At 39.3% G+C, this 20,044-nt stretch overlaps 1 protein-coding gene across 1 annotated transcript in view; it reads left to right on the top strand.

Annotated features, from left to right (window-relative positions):
- Positions 1–1,939: 1,939 nt before the first annotated feature.
- LOC145987698 (uncharacterized) overlaps positions 1,940–20,044 on the top strand; it is a 126,765-nt gene continuing 108,660 nt past the window's right edge. The window contains exon 1 of the mRNA XM_083122252.1: positions 1,940–2,193. The gene's annotated coding sequence lies outside the window, so the exon portion shown is untranslated. The remainder of the gene's footprint in view (positions 2,194–20,044) is intronic.

Genomic DNA, 20,044 nt, shown 5'->3' with positions numbered 1-20,044 from the left:
TGTTTGTCTTGTGGACAAAAAAATAAGAGTCTAATAGAAAACAAGGGAAATGAAAATTTGATATGACAAAAGAGAAGAGTGGAAGATAAATAACACGGTATACCAGAGAAGAGGGTTTTCGCTAATCTTTCTACGTAGCTCTACTACAAATTATATGGTAATTATGGGTTTCTTTTTTTGCATCTGTTATAAGAATACATTAGTTTATTTCACAGGCGTGAGCACGGGGGGCAAGGGGGGCAGTTGCCCTCCCCCTAATCACGGACGTTCGCATATTTTTTTTTCCACGAAGGGATAAACAAGGTATTTTTCCATGGGGCATATTACCCTGATAATAGTGTTGTCCCCTCAAAAAACACCTCTTCAATTTGAAATTATCGCATAATAATTAATGTAAATTACTATGACTGAAATGGCCTTCCTTGCCCCCCCCCCTTCCAGACGTTCCATGCCCCTATATTATTATACTTTCACTTAGAAATTTAGTGTAGAGGAATCCCATTGCTGATATTAACGATATTATACTCTTAGAGAAAATGAAGTACTTTCAAGCCGATGAAAGTTCGAAGCAACTACGGGAGAAGGGCGTTCAGTGGCATAACTACAAGGGGGCAGGGGGGCATTGCCTTTTCCTTGACGGAAATCAATTCTAGGGGGCAAACATTGAAGTGAAAGAATTCAAGTCTAGCAGAATCTAAGTGCAGCAGGACAAAAGAATCCTGAAGATGGAGTTAGTTTTCACGTCTTTCTTGCATTATTTCTTCCAGACGGCCAGGAGCACCTGCAGGGGAGCACAAAGGGGCAATTGCCCCTCGACTTCAAATTTTATACAAATAAAAATTAATTTCGTAAAATTTTCTTGCTCGCTTCGCTTGCAATATCTGCTTTCCTTACAGTCTTGTCAAATTCAGAGCAGTAGTAGCTAGGGGGCTGCGAGAGTTATCGCTCTACGCCGATCGATCTGAATGAGAAAAATTGTAAACAAGAATGCCATGGCATCCCATGATTTTTTTGCGTGCTATTAAATCAATACTGTTTTCAATTTATATAAATTTGGATCAAAAATTTTTCTTGCTCGCTTCGCTCGCGATTTCTTTCTTTTCTGTAATTATTGTGAATTACCAGAGGGACAAGTAAGAACAACTAAGTACTTCAGACAGTTCCTGCTATAACAGTTTAGTTTGGAGAAAAAGGAGCGCGCACATTTCAAAGACAATTTATATCATTTTTGCATTTGGTTTGTTATGGGGCGGATGAATTGATTCTGTAATGTATTTAAATAATATGTTATATAGCTATATATATATATAAACACACATATACCCCCATGAATGCATTTAAAATTAAAAGAGTGAGATAAAATGAGATTTTTCTTTCCCGACTGAACTTTCATCAAGACTTTTGCCCCCCCCCCCCCCTAATCAGAGGGTCTGCGCACGCCTATGGTTTATTTACACAGAGCAAAAATTTTCTAAGTACACTGTGAACTTATATAACAAAATAACCATAATATCAAACCTCGATGCATACAGCTACATAACAACATGCAAGTCTACTGTAAAACATTATTTCATTATTATTACTATTAAGAAGGAATTCGGGGATGCGGATGTCTAAGGGGAGGTATGCAAACATCCCTTCGCACCTGGAGCCGCTTATATCCGTTGCATTTGCAGATACAGGCAGCACTTACATCTAACCAGCTTGCAGTGTTCGGCACTGCTTAAAAATGCCGCAGTATAACCGTTTTAGTGATATAACATGTAGTATCGCAACACTGATCAATATCACCAGGGCTGACCAAATCGAAACGCGTGCGCGATATACTTTACGAGCGTGGTGGCTAGAACCAGGTACAGAATCATTTCTTCCCATTTCACGTTCTCGTATCACGCTCCTTGGACATCCCTTGATTACGCCGTCAGCTGTCCGTGTGTTATTTTCGTCTTGAAGGAGTGAGATTATGAAGGGTGGGCGCCTCCGCCGATGCCACAGTCGAATGCACGAGTGGGGAGGAATGACATGCCTTAGTACATGAGCACAAGCAAACGTTATCCGGTTGCTTCTCCTAAATCTCTAATATTACACCCCATTTCATTCAATGGCACGCATTAATCGAGTGCAAGGGCATTTCAGGAAGTGATTCGGTTTCGAGCTACACGTGGTACAGGCTTCCAGTCAACGAATTTTTCGGTAAGTAACGTTTACATATTTATCATGTAAATTTTCAAAGTTAATTTTATGCAGAGTGGTTAGCACAGAATGTGCATGGTTGTTTTTTGTGAGTGCTCCTGCATCAATATCTTCACTTAATCTTTCATTCATATCTTCGCGATTAGCTAAATGTGGCAGAAAGTCGAAGTAAAATGAACCAAATCAATCAAAAGTAAATTTTACGTCATGCTAGTTGATGCTGGAACCAAAAATATAGTTGTATACTCTCCTCGCCTGTAATACGTAATTTCTTTATAAAGCATATTAATAAAGTTAATATGAAAAATGTTCTAAATTGCTTACAAAGCGTGAAAAATTAGTGTGTAAATATTATGCTATTTAGAAGTCACGGTTCTAAATTCATTGTTCCCATACAGTGGAGTCATAAATAATACCAAGCGAATTGTCCATTGGTATTTTCATTCCCCTTTCTGCACACCGTAAACTAATAGCAGGTAAATTGTTCGTACATTGCTATTTTTATTATTTTATATCCTCTGCGGTTCAGACTTTTGTCTTTCAGTTCTGGAACCTCCTATTGCATTAAATAAAATCAATGAACAATGTGATGGACAGTTTGCCTACTATTATCTTTGCGGTTGGTTCAGGGGCGGCTTAAGGGCCAGGAGACCGCCAAACCGGGTTTCCTCTTTGAGTAGCGGCAAAAAAATATTTTGATTATATAAGTGTGAAGTATAAGTTGTTTCAAAAGAAGTTGTTACAAACCAGATATTTCATATTGGAAACAATAAACGAAATAGAATATAAATAAATTGTTGGAGGGTAAGTATCGATTTAGTGAACGTAAAAATTTGATACAAAGATGTAAAAAATATAAAAGCAATGTATAAAAAATAAATAATACTCCCTCTGTCCCATAATTATAGTCCGGTATGCCAAAATGCTAACTTTTTATTTATGTTCTTTTGGATACTTGATCGGCCAATTTGTACTGATCCTTGAGTAATAACGTTGTATGACTCATTCCCTTGTTTCATTTTCTTTTTCTGTATACACAAGTGTCACAGTTTGAATATCGGACAAGTGTTTTGTGACCACAAACAAAAGTGTACCGGACAATAATTATGGGACAGAGGGAGTAGATGGAAATGAAAATAGAATTGGTTTTCATTATTCAAGAAGTTCAAGCCTATAGAAGCATAAAGAAGTACTCAACGAAGAAAAAAGTTAGGGGCTCTGGAAATGATTGCTACCATCCCTCTAAGGAGGGAAGTTTTTAATTTACTGCTGCATAACATAATACATACATCGCAAAATTATGTAGCAAATTAAGCTAGGAGATGATTACTGTTATTTTGTTATAATTGTGTAGGTATTAAATAAATGCATACCTACATGAAACGTATTCTTTAACAGTACTGTTAATACTTAACACTAAAAAGTATTTTAAAATAAGGCTATTATATTTCTTATTTAAAACCGTAAATATGTAACATGGCCAAGGTTTTTATTGGAAGTGGAAAGTTAATGATGTAGGGTGGAAAGTAGCGGGGCTCGCCAAAATTCCACCTCGCCCAGGTGAAAATTGTATCTTGAGCCACCCCTGCGTTGGTTGTACGTATTTTTAAGGAATGGTGTTCCGGTATTGCTGCAATAAGTTGTTATTTTATGCATCGGAGGAACGTAGAACCAACTGCAAAGATAATACCAAACCAATTGTCGATCTACTATATTCAGTATTTCTATTATCCACAATATACAGTTAAATAAGCAGAGAGAAGTAAAGTAAATTCAATTCCCTTAAAACACACAGAACGAAGAGGAAAAGAGTACGAAAATAGCAATAAACAGTTTGCCTAGTTTTATCATTCCCATTACATTGTGTTCCATCAATTGAGGACTAAAAGTGGTAAACGTTGTAAGTGCCAAAAGCGAAAGTGTTGGGAAATCGCATCGTTCCGCACATCAACCCGTAAGAACGTGCACACTAGTGACCTCTTTACACGCCCTTTGAACTACTTAGAGGGCTACCAGCCACATTTCACGTTTACCACATTATAAAGCATGGCACATTACACAGTTTAACGTGGAAAACGGTGTTTGAATTATTGTGGCACTTACAGCGTTTACCAATTTTAGTCTTCAAGTTTTTATAATGGGGGATTATATCGTCGTGTGAGAGCCAGAGGGATGGAACTCCAATTTATCAAATTTACTGGAGAGATGAAATAATGTATTCCTAGGAATATGTCCGACTCCTCTGGTCAGATTCCAAATATCGTGACAAAGTAACTGCTGTAAATTTAAAACCTTTGAGCTAAATGTTTTACAGCTGATAGATACGTAGTAGCGTTCGTGCCATTTTGTATTTGTTAAAACTGGTCAAAATGTCCAAGATGGCGTGCAAAAAGCATTGCTCCTAGCTTGTGAAAGCTCTAAATTTTGCTCCGATATGTTTATGCCACATTTATGTAGATATACGTAGAAACGAAACACGTGTTAGAACATCTCTCGAGCTTTAAGTTTTTTAATAAAATCGCTATAATATAGTGCGTCGTTTATATGACACAGGCAGAGGCGTCTCGTGAACGCATGTGGTGCATGCTGCGTATGCGTCAATTGTGGGAAAAAGGACAGCTTTCTCTGCGACGACATTCATGAACATTTCTACGTTCTAATTTCGTCATATGTGAGAAGTATTTATTTTACACGAGAGCGCTGAACTAAGCTTATATTACATTTCTTGGATCTGAAGTGAAAGAAAGTAATAATTATTTTCCCACAATTGACGCATGCGTCACTTCAGATCCAAGAAATGTAATATAAGCTTAGTTCAACGCTCTCGTGTAAAATAAATACTTCTCCTATAAGAAGAAATTAGAATGTAGAAATTCTCATGAATGTCGTCGCAGAGCAAGCTGTCCTTTTCCCCACAATTGACGCATGCGCAGTATGCACCGCATGCGTTCACGAGAAGCCTCTGGAGACAGGAGGTTCAAATGGGGACGCGGCGCTAGTGTCGCTAGAATAAGTCAAGGAGAAGCCTGTAATTCCCATATTTTCCGATGTTTCAGATATCTTGTCGATAGTATACGAGGGAATATCATCATAGAAGAGGGAGGTATGCCTTTTGTATGCTATCTTTTCCTACATTTGACCTTTTCCTAAGGAAAGTCGGGCTAGAGGTTAAGGTTGTGACCACGCAAACTTTTAAGCATACAATTGACTATCACAGCCGAAGTAATTTACTTCAATAAATCATGCAGTGGAATGAGGGAACATAACTTACTTGGCTTACTTAATTCCTGTTGGAGCACAGGGCATCTGTGAAACTTCTCCATCTGGTCCTGTTGACAGCCATCTTCTTAATTTCATTCCATGATTTTTCCATTTCCAAGGCTTCTTCTTCAATTGACTTTTTCCAGGTCTTCCTAGATCGGCCACGTCCGGATTCCCTGAGGATTCCAATCTCGTGTAGATTTCTCTATGGACCAAGCAGGTTTCCGAAGAGCATAACCAATGGGAACATAACCAAGCCTTTTTATCCTACCATCCTTGACACCCCCATTTCAAAATTACGTGCCAAAAACTCTTAATTCTACCACATATATTTCCCGACACCAAGCACTTTCGGGTTGGGGTGACTTTTTCCAGAGACGCCAAAACGTCAACCTCCCTTCCACGTGGTACAGCATGCACTGTATTTTGCAGACTAGTGATGTTCTGGTGTCTGGACTCGCAGCCAGTATGACCCTCTGTGGGGCCCTTGTTGCGCCGTCCCTGTTTATGATTATTCCCTCATTTATCACCATTCAGCCTCATCTTCGCGATTAGCCAAATGTGGCAGGAAACTGAAGTAAAATGCTGTATGCCCCCAGTAGGAACCACACCAATTTTATTTCTTTTGTTTAAACATAGCCTTCAGTGGTTGATGAAACACTCTCATTTGTCCCACACAGATTTTCCGCGCGAACACTTCTATGCCAACCAGGGTTGGCATGTATAAAACAAAAGTGTGTTAAACGTTTAAAACACATGGCTTTGTTTTTCTCACAAATGTTTAAAACAAAGTATTTTAAACATGTTTTTCTTTTCAGACTTGTTTAGAACACATTTTGATACTTGATGTTTGACAGTTTGTGGTTATTTGCGTGTTTTGTAACTTTGCCCTTTCATTCAATCCATGTCATTTTGTTTATTGTGCATAGAAATTTGTTCAGTGACTGAAAAGAACATAAATTAACAAATGAACATATCGTGATGAATACTCGGGGGTCACGTTCAAAACACCTGGCTATGTTTTTTTTTACAAGTGTTTCAAACGATTTAAAAATTTAATACTATGTGGATGAAACAGTTTTGTACTTCACTTAACATACTGCACATAGTTGTCAATGTCAATATTTAGTTGCATTTCACGATAAAATATATTTAAAAAAAACGGAGTAGCTACCACGTGGACTGAGTGGGGCCTGGCAACTGTGGATTAGGTGAAGCTTCTCGAACAGACAACATGCGAGATTTATGACTAACATAAATATGTACAGTATTTTAGGAAGTTAGTGAATGAACACCGTCTTCCCTTGGATGATAAAAAATAGAAGATTCTTTTTAATCATTACTCTTAGAAAATAAGTCTTCTTGGATTATGTTTTAAACGTTTTATTGGTTTAAAACATGTTTTTTCTGTTCCGTTTAAAACATGTTTAAAACAAAAGAAACTGTTTGTTTTGTTTCTTTTGTAACAAAACACAAATTTTGCCAACCCTGATGCCAACTATTAGATCAGAGAACTGAAAGCGAGTTCCCTCGGCCTGATGGTATAGCAGTAACGCTGTTAGCTTTAATAAAGGGGTCGTGGTTCGATCTCCGGTGGAGGCACATAGAGGTTCGAATCCCACGTGAGCATACGTTTTGCAGAGGAAACTATGGAAGACACTTGTTTTCTGTTCGACATGAACTTGCCTTTAAAGATTTACTCAGAGGATTCAAGGTCGAACAAGGTTACAATATTAGCCATCGATTGATTCTGGGAATTGGCTGCCTAGATATGAAATATTTAGCAAAACTAGGACAATGATGTGCTTGTTGAGAATTTCCTTTGATCTAATGGAACGGCGCAAGCCTTTTTCTTCGTTGTGGAAGACTTGGAATATCGGACAATGCCGATTTTCCTGTTTTCCGACATTCTTATTGATTCATTTGGATTATTTTTACCCCGCTTATCACGAAGATGAGGATGAGTGATGAAACGATGAAATTGATGAAGCGACACTCACAGAGAACACCCTTACCCAGGGCATGATTCACACCTGGCGCCGTAGCGCGCTGTGCAAACCACTCCGCCACGCAGGCCGGCGATATTCTTATTAATGCAGCAGTTATGGTATATCCATCTCAGGTTGTTGGGTGTATTGAAGGAACGCCCTTTATTTTCAAAGTGAGGTTAACCGCGATGGAGAATGAAGGGGCACTAAAGAATGAATTGGACATAGCCTACTCGTCCTTTTGCTGTGGCTGCAGATACCATCCAAGCGTTTGATTGTAGTGGCTGAGGAAATCACCAAATAAACACCAGTCAGGGTTTGAACTTGTGACATGGTCGTCCGCAGGAGATTCTGAAGTTAACGTGTTCATACAACGATGTGCCCCAATTTTACTTGTAATTATCAGTCTTTATGATAACTAACGCGAATTACTGTGATTGAAATGAAATTATATGCTTGAAAGATATAACTTTAGACTGACATTTATCTTCTAGCGGGGAGCAACGGGCATCCTGCGTCTCCCCTTTCCCTGCCGACTTCCGTAAGGAATTGGTTAGCACAGGGCACCTTGACGCAATGGATCCCGGTTTCGAATCATGACATGGGTGTTGTGCGTGTCGCTTCATCAATTCATCCTCATCTTCGCGATTAGCCAAAAGTGTCAGGAAAGCAAAGTAAAATAAAACAAAGTAAATCAACAGCTCCCCCCCCTGCCGAAAGGGGTAACCCTTCCCGAAGGTACTTAAATGTCAACCTCACTTCAACGTACACCCTGGACAGAATTTTCAGACTATCTCTGGTATCTGGACCCATAGTTACTATAAACCTCTATGGGTTATGAGTTGCATGTTTTCCATTTGTTTGTGAATTGTCCCCTTATCTATTTCATCCTATTACCATTCATCCTCATATTTGCAGTTAGGCAAAAGTGGCTAAGAAACTCTAAGTAAAATCAAGAAAACCATTCAATCATTCATTCAACCGACTCCCATGCTTACCGAATACAAGTTTATCACCGTAACTATTCATCTAAATCGTTCTGTAATACCAGCCTGGGATCCGTACGTTAAGGACTCGCTGGGCCTTTGGACCGCGCCAGCAAAGTTGTCCTCGAAAATCCCTCCGCCAGCAAGGGTGTTCCTCGCGAGTGTCCCTTCATTAGATTTATCATATCCTCATTTCCGGGGTGTAAGGGGTGCCCTTCCACATAATACATCCAATTGTCAACCTTACTTCACGTAGTACACCCTGGACTGCATTTTGCAGACGAACGAGGCTCTGGCGACTGATCCTATGGCCAGTATAATTCTGTGTTTTGTCCTTATGTGTGCCGAGTGCCTCTTAACAGCCTCAGCTTTTAACCTGTCAGAATATTTTGATACGTGTTTCAGTTACGACACGACATTACAGTTATGTTATTTTAGTTCTGGTAAGGGGCTGGACCTCGTATAAAGTGACGGGTGCAAAATAGCCTACGTGCTGAGGCACCCAAAATTTTAAATTCAAATTCAAAAATTGAAAAAAATATCCTCATTTCCACGATGAAAGTGGAGAAAAGGGAAGTAAAAAGAACGAGACCAATCAATCTAGGAATCGCAAATATATATACTTTATACACCGTGATAAAATTACATATTTTTAGAATTTCTTCTGCGTGTATGCTTGCCTTCTTCAGACAATGCTACGCTACTATGTCAAGCAGCTTTTGCTTTACACGTTGATTAGGAAACAGCTTTCTCCGAAGAAATATGAGATATGCTCAAAATTCTGCATGTGCGCTTGAGAACGAAAAGCAAAGCGTGGGAGGAGTCTTTTATGTGACGTCAGATGGAAGATGCGCGTTGAAATGCGCAGAAGAACATAACAGCTTTAGCCTCGCGTGACGTCATACGGAGAGTGCACCAGTCAGATTCGCTGTAGACCTCGGTACATACTCGATGCGCATCGTTATGTGCGCACAGTGGATACTACGAGAATAAGCCCACTGTAGTGCAGAACGTCCGGCAAACATCGAGAGAGTAAGTGAACTTTCGCGTGCCATTTTCGAAACACTGTGGCCAGGCCTAATCAGAGAGGCGAGGCCGGTGGAAAAACTACATTCCACACTTCAAGGCCAAGCTGTTTTCAAACCTTACATTTTACATGCATCGTTTGAGAACCATTGTGTCGACCTTCGCCCATCGATTTTGCGAAAATAACTGTTCTTCTGGCATTGCAATGGCCGCGTAGTGTAGTGCTGTACCACCTCGGCTGATTGGTGCTCTTTGAGCGGTCGCGTGTCTCAAACCCACGCAACCACTTCCTAACCTTCCCATCCACCAGCACTCCGGCGCCCTTTTGCCAAGTAGTTATTAAACTGCAAACTTTTCTCGTTTTAGCCCCCCCTCTCCCCCTGAAAAAAGAAGAAGAATGGGGAAGTGAGCGTGATAACCTATGCATACTTCTTCGTCGAATGCAACGTCCCTGAAAACTTCTTGTAGTTTTATGCGCTCTCAGCACGGTACGCGTAGACCTTAAGCCGTGTGCATCCATCATACTTTTTTTAATGCTCACATACATCCAACAGTGTTGGTTGCCACTTGGCGTTTGCTCTTCCACTCTTGACAGACCAATTTTCTTCCCTCCTTCATGAAATACGGTACTTTCTTTACACCAACACGTAAGAAAAGGAACGTTTATCATATTTTTTTCGCATTTGATTCCATGTAACACGACCGAAACTGCAAACACAACAGAAAAGGATACAGGGAATTCTGGCGCAGTGTTTCCATCCAGACTTTTTAAAGGATCTTTCTGCTTGTATTTTACGACGCATTCCTGCATAAGCCGCACCAGGATTTTTAATCTAGAGGTTAGCGGTGCAACCATGTGAAACGGTCCAAGAAGTTACAATCGCAGGTAATCGAAGAGAATTAAATAAAATATATTTTATGTATGTATCCATCTGCCACACGTGGAGTGTAAGAAGAAGACACTCAAATGTCAACCTCATCTCCACGCAGTACACCAGAGACTGCATTACTACAGACTAACGAGGCTCTGGCGACTGTATAATCCTCTGTAGGACCTGGTTGTGCCCTGTCCCTTTGTGTTTTTTTCGTCAATTTCATCTTATAATCATTCAACCTCAACTTCGCGAATAGCCGAAAGTGGCAGAAAAGCGGAGTAAAATAAAACAAATCAAGCAAACAATGAATCAACCATCTGCCACACGCAGAGCCATTTGGTTCCTACTTTAATACCTATCGAATAAGTTGCATAGGGATCCTAATGGCATCCTCTATTCATGGTAGAAATCCGATGGCAATCATAGCTCAAGAGATACTTTCAGTGAAGCGTAGCAAGCGTGTACCACTTCGTTCTACATCTAGCTATTATTTGTTACTCAAGTATCTGCACTGGTCTTCCAAAGATTCATGGAGGATTGTATACCGTTACAAGTTACTGTCAATTTTACCATTAAAATTTAACTCTGCCCTTTAATTGGAAAAACGGAACCTCGCATTTTATTATTATTATTATTATTTTCATTCATGTCGTCACTTCTGTGTTGTGGCTATAATTAGAAACTACATAGCGTTGTTAACCGCCTGGAATATTGGAAACGGACACACGTTCTTACACAGTGGCGGCGATTAGGGGACGGGGCAAGGGGGGCTTTTGCCCCCCTACTTTTCGCCACTTTTACCCCCGCATTATGCTAAAACCTTATCTACAAAGGGAATTATACTGTCTTAGCCCCCCCCCAGTTTTGGAGCTCAATCGCCGCCACTGCTCATACATGTTATACAGGCACAAATACCCCACCCCATAGGCCAATATAAAGCCTGCGGTACAGCACTGAGGCATATAAGAAAACTTACAAATTCAAGTTAGAATATTTTGTCTGGCATAAAGATAGATAATTATTATAATTTGTAGTTATGTGCACCTAAAATACGATTTATTTTTTAAAAAGAACTGAATAATTAAAATTACATTAATTAAGGTTAACGAATTAAAAACGGTCATGCTTAAGGTGACCAGATTTTTAAAACAACAAGACGAGACATTTTTAATTTTCCTGGAAGAATAACGGGACGAAAACGCGACGACAAAATGTACACAATTTTACATAAAAACTGTTTCGTCATTAATACTTATGTTTGAAAACTAAATAAATGCTGTGTACTTAACTTACATAATATGATGATATGCACTACACTACAACCAAGCAGACCTTTATAATTGAAAATTATTCATGATATAATATTGTCGATGAATGGACCTTCAGGTTCAAGTTATTAATCAGCACAGCTTTCAAAGTTCGTAGTGAAAGAGGGTTCATGTCATTTGTCCACAAACCATTCATGTACGAAAACACTCGAGTTCCAGGTAAACGGAGAGCAAAGTCCAATATTTTAAGAAGATTGGAATATGGCACATTGTAGGCATTGAAATGTGAAATAATTTCTACCCAACAATGCTATAGTTCATAGTAATAGTAGAGAATGTGTGTTGTTGCAGTAATCCTATGCCGATGAGTCATTGTGACAATAAGGGACATTTTGGGGTCTCGTTTTACGTTAAAGAAAATCGGGACAGACTAAAAAAAAGGGACTGTCCCGCTAATACGGGACGTCTGGTCACCTTAGTCATGCTCATTTTTGCGGTAGGTGAATGCCAGCGTAAGGAACGATCGTGGACTCACATTTATTTAGTCAACATTTTTCAGCCCAGTCGTAGATTTTCACCCCAAACTACTCCCACAACAAGATCTACCGTAACCATACCTGTAAACGAAATCATGCTTGCGAACCATTTTACGTTTGATATTTTTTAGCCTTGCTTTTGCCTTACGGTTCATTAGCATTCCATGGACGCAGCTCCTCGGACTCCGTATAAAAGTTATGAAGACCTTCACTCGCCACTGGAGATACGCAGGAAATTAAACGCCCAATTAACAATAGATGACGTAACTCGATTGTTTGCTCTTTGAAAATGGAAACACAATAGTCAACTTGTAGAAACGGTAGCAAGACAATGGATGAAAATTTTGGATCGATGAAGTTTGCGGGTGCCAGTCGCTAATATGCTAATGCGAAGTCGAAAGCAAACTTATTTTTATGCACTTATGCTGCAACGCATTTATTGCTCCGTTTGCACCAACGTCGATTCATTCGCGAGTAAGAGTGGACTCACAGTTAACCCACGAATCGGCTGAATATCTGTTGCACCATCGGAAACGTCAGGTAAGCTGTAAATGGAGGTCAACTTTACCCTCCGAGAACGACGAGTAAAAACCGATTTTACCCACGTGCAGCGGAGTAATGGCCGTCGTCTGCAACCGACAATGTATCACTTGAGAATTTCAAAACAAAATAAATACAAAATCGGAAGTAATGGACTCAATCTGTTGATTGATTTGCTTTATTTTACTTCGCTATTTCTGCCACTTTTGGCTAATTTGCGAAGACGGGGATGAGTGATCACATAATGAAATTGATGAATGGATACTCACAAACATCCTAGCCGGGATTCGAACCCGGCACCCCTGGCGTTGTAGCACGATGTGTTAACCAGTCCGCCACGGCGGCCGGCTGGACTCAAACTATGTATATAAAAAGCGAGAAATATATAGTCTGTTATTAAATAAATACTTTGGTATATGTGGTCCATACTCTTATCTAACATCGGTAGAGGAAAAAACCTTCAAATAAAAAGTGTCATTTGATAAATGCTCTTCGTAATTAAACAAGTGTAATAACTGTAATACTATCAGTTACAAACACAGATAGAAATTACACATCCGTTGCAAGTGGGCCTTAATTTCTGCACCAACACGTAATATGGCCCATTGTTAAAGTGTACCTGAAATCCATCTCAATGGAGAAGAATTTGGTCATATTTGGGAAATGACGTTTAGTTTCTACATGACAATACGAAATAAAGCATTTTATTGACAAGAAGTAAGGTATAAGAAAGTAAGATACAGCAAAATTGTTTTCAAAATTGAACATTCAAAATATTGCATGCAAGAAACAACTAGAAATTGAGAAAAAAACATTTTTTTCGCAATATGAAATTTTGTATGTATTTGGTAAATTTAGTTCGTTTAGTCGGGACAGTCCATTATTTTTAATCTTTGTCCAGATTTTGTAAAAATTGCAGTCGTGATGCGAAAATGTTCCTGTGTTTGTGTTAACTCGCTTGCGGGCATGTTCTTCATTACAACTCATTGCTAATACGTATCATTTAATTTACAAATGTATTACTTTCTAAACATTGGCTGTTGTTTAGTATTCTACAAGAAAATTAAAGAAAATGTTGCAACATTGTTAATTTGCGGAGCGCAGTACTATTTGAATACTGAAAATTAAATGTAAACAATAAGCACCAAGCTGTATGCCGTGTGAAAGTCTTTGTAAGCGACTGTGCTGCTTATTGTCAGATCAGGGCGCTCTAACGGTGAGTTGAATTTCTGTTTCTTTGGACTACAGCGCCTTGAATAACGTAGTGTGGAAAACGACCCAAGAAACTGGTTCCCCAGACGGATGAGAAACATAGATGGCAGTGCGATCAATGTCGGTGTTAATTTTCTTATGAAAGTAATGCGGCTCTGTTAGTTTTTGGAATATATTATGTAGATTTGTTTGTCTTGAAAGGCGGTACGTGAATTGATGGAAACAGTTATATTTGTGGAGTGATTTGCAGTCACAAAATGACATAAATTTGGAAATAAAAGTAAAATAAAATTAATTAATAAATAGCATGCGTAACTAAAGAAGAAACATCGCAAAGTGATTCCGGACGTCAAGTGTTGGATTGTGTACTAGAGTTTTATTTTTCTATGTTATTAGAATATAAATAGTATCCTGAGAGATATTTTATACCGAGGCGACAAACCACAAGTGTCGCTTGGAAGCGAGCAGTCCGTAATCAATGCAGCCTTTCGAACCGTAGGGACACAAGCTCTGACTGCACCGTTTCCTCAAGGAGATTTTACACCAAAGCGACACGCGACAAACAATACGAGGATTTCACACTAAAGCGACACGGGTCCTTCGGTCCAAGACAACTTTCACACCGAAGCGACACATGTTGCTTGGAAAGGAGCCAATCAAGAGCAATATTTCACATCGTAGCGGCATGACGGGAAGCACAGGCCAGCGTTCGGTTGGTGAAATCCTCAAGCGACAAGTGTCGCGTGCCCCTTGTCGCTTTGGTGCGCAATCTCCCTAAAGCAAGACACTCATTGCATCGCGCATGCGCGAACAACAAACCACGGCAACATGTTGCAAGCTATTGAGGAAATGGCCCAGTTTGAGCGACGCACAAGCGACAAAGCGACACGTGTGACTTATCGTGTCGCCTAGATCTGTTGTTGTAATGTGTGGTTTTTCGTGTCGCCTATCTGTTGTTCGCACAATTAGCAGCGAACGCTTGCCAATAGACTGAAGGCACCATGTCGCTTGTCACTTAGTTGGGAACTCCCCCTGTAGCGCGTCGCTTCGGTTTGAGCACCCTTCCTTTAAGGAGCTTTCCGACCTAAGTAACAAGTAGCACGCGAACACGCCATATGAACGTGTCGTTTGCTGTTTGGACCCTCATGTGCAATTAATGCTATTTTACAGTCTGGAAGTCTGTGTCACTAGTGTGACAGTGAGAACATCCCGTGTCGCTTGTCCCATTGGTTTGAAAGTTGCCTTACACTCATGTCGATGGCACTAAGAAAGTTTTGTGGGGTTCCCCTTGTCGTTTCATGGAATCATCATTATCATCATCGCCGCGATTAGTTTAAAGCGGAAGAAAAGAGACAGTAAATATCCAAAATACAAATGCTTCAGTGTGTATATCTTTAAAAGAAATGATGATGATGATAATAATAATAATGAACCTAATTCATACACAAAAATTTAGTTGCCAAGAGCATTCCACGCGTATTTTTTTTCTCCCGTATTAGGGAGAATTCACACCGAAGAAACACGCGACACGCAACACGCGACACGCAACATGCGACACGCAACACGCGACACGAGTGTTTCACACCGAAGAGACAAGATGCACGCTGCAAGCGACACTTGGTTTCTTTGCTCAGTTTGCATGATGGTACCGATATAATTGCATTAATCAGTTTATTAGTTACCCGAAAATAACATAACAAGAGACATTGTTACATGTAAACTGCATTGTAAAATTTGTGCAAGTTATTGAAACTTGGGAGAGGCATGTTGTGCACGAGAAAACTGAGAAATAATATGCACTGAAATCAAACTGTATACGCTAGACTTTTCAGCCTGAATAAAGCGAATATCTAAACACTAGGGAAATGGTTCTCAACCTTCTTGAAACCATGTCACGGTATTCTTTTTAAGTCAATGCCCTTAGCCGAAGAATTTTCCTCGTAAATCTTTACAGTATTGAAGATTTTATGCATGAATTAACATGTACCTATGAAATTAAATATTGATAAATAAATTCTATCATAATCATATGAGTAATAATAGTTTGATTACGTTTTGAATTTGAATATATGAATTTGAATTCAAAATTTTGGGTGCGTCAGCACTTAGGCCAATTTGCACCCGTCACTTTATGCGGGGTCCAGCCTCTTACCATAACTAAACGAACATAACTGTCATGTCGTGTCGTAACTAAAATATTAAAGTAATAAAATTTTCTGACTGGTTAAAAGCTGAGGCTGTTAAGTCACTCAGAACACATAAGGACAAAACACAGGACGACACAGAATTATACTGGTCATGGGACCAGTCGCCAGAGCCTCGTTAGTTTGAAGTCCAGGGTGTACTACGTAGAAGTGAGGTTGACTATTGGGTGTACTACGTGGAAGGAGCACCCCGTACACCTCTAGTTTGATTACGTGTGTAGGATTGTTGACAAATATAAAAATATGGAAGACAAAGTGGTAACGTCGTCTCCTTGTAATTAAGTGATCCCGGGTTCGATAACCGGGGAGGCACCGGGCAGATCCAGTTCTGATTAGTCTATTTGTGCATAAAATGGACTTAAAAAACGAAAACTCACAACTCAAATATGATATTGGGATTATGATAGTTGTCAACCAGTTTCAGCAGAACATTTCACAGCTAAGTATAGTTGATACGAGGGCACGATATCGGGTCGCGGCCCGGTGGTTGAAAAACAATGCACTAGAGTACTTTATCATGTTGACTAATATAGTTTGGACTAAAGTGCCTCCATAAGCTGACTTTTTCAAATAAAAGCAGTCAGGTAAATGGCCAAAACATGGCCTCTTTTCACGATGTTGAAGGCAAATAACAGCCGATAGATAACTGCATTAAAAAACTTGATAAAGCGAAATGAACGTTATGTTTAAATCTTAAAACATTGTTAAAACATTGTACATATCGATACTTTATTATTTCAACGAATTATTTAGGTTGAGCTCTCTTCTGGAGTCTAAATACAGCTCGTTGATTGAAGCATTCGCTGCGCATGCGCGAACAACAAACTGAAGCAACACGATGCACGGTATTGAGAAAACGGCACAGTCCGAGATGCACGTAAGCGACACGCGACACGGTCATCTTGCCGTGTCTCTTTGGTTCGAAAGGTCGCATTGATTACTGAGTGTTGGCTTCCAAGCGACACGTGTTTCGTGTTGCATGTCGCGTGTTTCTTCGGTGTGAATTCTCTCTTATTAACGAAAGTATGACAATAACAGGACGTGGTCGACTGTCTAGAATGTTCGTTAATATCTTCGCGACCACTGTACCAAATATCATAGCAATATTACATTCATAGAAATGCTTCATGTAAAAGAATCAGACGTTGCAGCGAAAACTCCATTTACTTCCATTATAAGCAGACGAACACCAAGCACCGGGTTCAACACCAGCGCCTCTAGCGGATCATTTTCGAGTGGAACCAGCCAGAGCGCGCAGAACTGTGCCGTTTTCCACACTACGTTATTCAAGGCGCTGTACTTTGGACCATAATATTGCAACTCTACAATTGTACGTCTGGCTTGATTGATTGATGTAATTAGGCTATTTGATGCCACTTCGCTCATCATGATGATGCGGATGGGTGATGATGAAATAAAACAAGGGACACTCACAAAAAACACCAAACCCATGCGGCGCCCTGGGGTAGTAAGCACACTCTAGGGCCCGGGACTTTATGTTATAACATATTTTTTTATTTGGCACCAGATCGGATACTGGGGTGAGATCTTTACATATCTAATGAAAATCAGTCGAAATAGACAAACTTGAATAGGCATATTTTGACATATTTTACCAATTTTGTGTTTTTACAACATATTTCTTAAATTTTCTCGTAATAAGACATATTTCTGTATAATTTCGTAATTGTCTTGCATATGATCGGTTATTTTATAATTTATTTATTTTTATTTTATAATTCGTACCTTTAGCACAACGAATAGTTCATATTATCGATGGCAGGATAAGGAAATTACGAGCGAAGAAATTAAAGCAGATGTCATCTTTTTACCAACTAGTACGGAACAAAAATACCCTCTTTTTTATAGCGAGCTGCCAATTATGCTTTACTTTCCACAAAGGTGTAAATCTGACATAATACGCGTAGCAAATAACATTTTGGATAATTGCAGTGAACCTCACAATATATTGTCAGTATTTTCCCACTACATTATATGGTTAAAGGGATTCTGACTTCATTTAATACCTCACCCCCATCGTGGTCGATCTTCCCTGGAAGATACTGACATCCCGTATAATGAGACATTCGAAAGTACTGTTGTGCATATTTTTGGCTTTACTGGGAATACTTCTGAATTTTTCTGACATATTTTTAATTTTTCATGACATATTTTTCCATTTTTATAACATAATTACATACATATTTTAAAGTTTTATAGGACATAAAGTCCCGGGCCCTAGTGATAACCACTCCAACGCGAAGGTCGGCTTGCCTGTGCGTCTAGCTCTATCTGCAAGGGTCATAACACAAGCAACAACCAATATAGTGTCCTGACGTAAGCGAGGAATGCCTTCGTTGTTAGGTTAGCCTTGTTAGTTTTTTTTTGGCATAAGTACACTGACATTTTATCTGGGCTTGACCAAGAAAGTATATTTATGCTAAATCTAATATACTATATAGCGTTGGTGGTCACATCTAATACTCCCAACAGCATTTCGGATCTTCCTTTTTCAACATTTTCGGATCTGCCCCTCCCCTAAAAAGTCCTGGACACGGGATTTCCTAACGTTAATACAGATGCAGGAAACCTGATCCAGGGTTAAGATTACACCAATAATAACGAACTTTTTCCTAGAAAAAACAGTAGGTTTCGCCCACCAAACGATGCCAAATCGAAAAGGAAAAACCCAATCGTCTCAAATTCGCGAAGTAGCCTGGTCTATAAACGGCTCCGAACAGAAGACCCATTGACGTCACTGAATCCGTCAAAGCCGCCTCTAATGGAGCAGGAGATAGAATCCGTCTGCAACAGTTCATCTGGCTAAACAACCACGATTTGATTTACCAAACAAATTGCCCTTTCCGTTCGCATTCTGACGCCTCGCTTTCCCACTTATAGGTGGCAGCAGTGTCGGTTCTCTCGAGAAAAGACATATGTTCCCCGCATGTTCTTCTTATGTAAAAATCCTTCGTGTGTTTGTGGTTGTTTCATACAGTGATTAGTAGGTCTTGATGAGTGAGGTATCCTACTTGTGTTTGTTGAATGTCTCTTTTAATAAATCATGAATGCTAGAAATCGCGTTTGGAAGACATGTCTACTAAATAGGAGAAAATATGGCGAAGAGTAAATACAGTTGTTTAAATTGTTGTTATTAAATATTGTTGTATTAAATAAGTGCTGTAAAATTCGAAGCAGAATACTGAAACTGCATAATTATTTTAATTTTCCGTTAAGAGTAATAGTATTTGATGACGGAGGACTCGCCTAGCTTGATTGGATGAATCCAAACTCAAAAGGGGATGTAGGTAGAAACATGGGCGAAACTATGCTATACGTTTCAGATTAAAATTCCATTTGTAGGCATTCAACTATTTATTAAAGCTAGTTTATTTGTTTTTCTGATTTGTGGTGGTTTATCAAGCACGTGACAAACCGTTTCAAAGTGGAACACCTATGATTTGTACGGAACCTGCGTTCCACCTGTAGCCTTCACCCCCATTTTGCACAGTGGACTCGCCCAGTTAGCTCAATGCACACTTGCACATGTAGATGGTCTGGTCGAAATTAGTTTAGAAGATGGAATTGAATCTCAGTAGCAAAGAATTAAGATATATTTTGGCAAATTAATTACATCGAAACAAGTTCTCGCATAAATCATATATTTACAATAAATTATATAATTTCATTTTTCATGTGGCGATATCAGTATGGAGAGCTTGATATGGCATGGTCACTATTACATTCATGACATAATTCATTAATAATAGTTACTTAGAATGCTCATCCCTTTTAACAATGCACAATGAGCTTACAAGGAATTTCCTACGAAAAATTGGAAAATATTGCAATATCTTAGAGTATTACAAGTTTCCTTCTGATAGGAAATTTTACGCTCTACACAACTTGTGTCTCTATATTTTAGTTTCAGTATATTGCAGCCGAGATATTTAAT

Source organism: Lepisma saccharinum, chromosome 5 (genome assembly GCF_977018435.1).
Source record: "Lepisma saccharinum chromosome 5, izLepSacc3.1, whole genome shotgun sequence".
Taxonomy (NCBI): domain Eukaryota; kingdom Metazoa; phylum Arthropoda; class Insecta; order Zygentoma; family Lepismatidae; genus Lepisma; species Lepisma saccharinum.
The sequence above is the reverse complement of the archived record's forward strand: the minus strand, read 5'-3'. Positions and strand labels throughout refer to the sequence as shown.